The sequence below is a fragment of the Belonocnema kinseyi genome, chromosome 6, assembly GCF_010883055.1.
Source record: "Belonocnema kinseyi isolate 2016_QV_RU_SX_M_011 chromosome 6, B_treatae_v1, whole genome shotgun sequence".
NCBI lineage: Eukaryota > Metazoa > Arthropoda > Insecta > Hymenoptera > Cynipidae > Belonocnema > Belonocnema kinseyi.
In genome coordinates this window covers 34,599,204-34,600,145 of record NC_046662.1, presented here as the reverse complement: position 1 = coordinate 34,600,145, position 942 = coordinate 34,599,204, and positions in this window count along the sequence as shown.

Below are 942 nucleotides of genomic sequence, written 5' to 3'. Positions count from 1 at the left end.
TTCTCTTCTGTCCAGAGTTTTGCCTCTGAGCACGATAGATAGAGGCAAGAGGGAGATACAGAAAAGTATCAGATATAAATAGTCTCCTTAGATAGACCTCCCTCTTATATGTGACATGGCTGATAGTCACTTGTCTTTTGTCAGATATTATGACAAACCTTTTCCGCCACAAGAGCATAAGCTTTTTCACACATCTCACTATTTTAGAATCCACCTCCATGCATTGAAGAAGCTTAATAAGTAGCTCATGGTTCGCTTTATCGAATGCCTGATGTTAGTAAATCCAAATAATTAACATATTGCGTCGATACCCGATAGAATCCTGGATAATACACCTGTCTATTAACAGGTTCTCTTTGCAACCAGCTAGTCCTCTCTTGCGTCCGCGTTAATTAACTATTGCACTCTATACCGGCTCGATAGATGTTAATATCCTATCTTTGATTATGCCAGTGAATAACTTGTAGCTGCTGTTTGAAAAAGATATGGGCCGGTGGTTCTTTGGAATTGACAAATCTCCGGTCTTAGGGATCAGCAAAGTGCGTTTTTCCACTAACTACTGCGGGATGTATTGTTCTCTATTTAGGAAAATAGTCAATATACGAGTTAGATGTTGGTGCGTAGAAGTGAACTCTTTCTAAAAAAAGTTGTTGTATTTATCTGGCCCTGACTTATTCCTAGATGACTTGAATCTCTTCTCGATTAGGCGGATTTTCAATCATTGCGATGTTTTAATTTTAAACTGAAGCTGCGCAACACACCCGCGAGTTTTACTGATGCTTACTAAAGTATCAGTACTTCTATTATCAATAAGAAGGGAGACCGCCTTCTCGTAAACTACAAAGTTCAAAATCTAGACATCAATATCTTTAGGGAGCAAATCAAGGAGAGCAGTATTAACTTAAATTAATTTTTCCATCCTGAGAAAGACTTTTGGTGGAT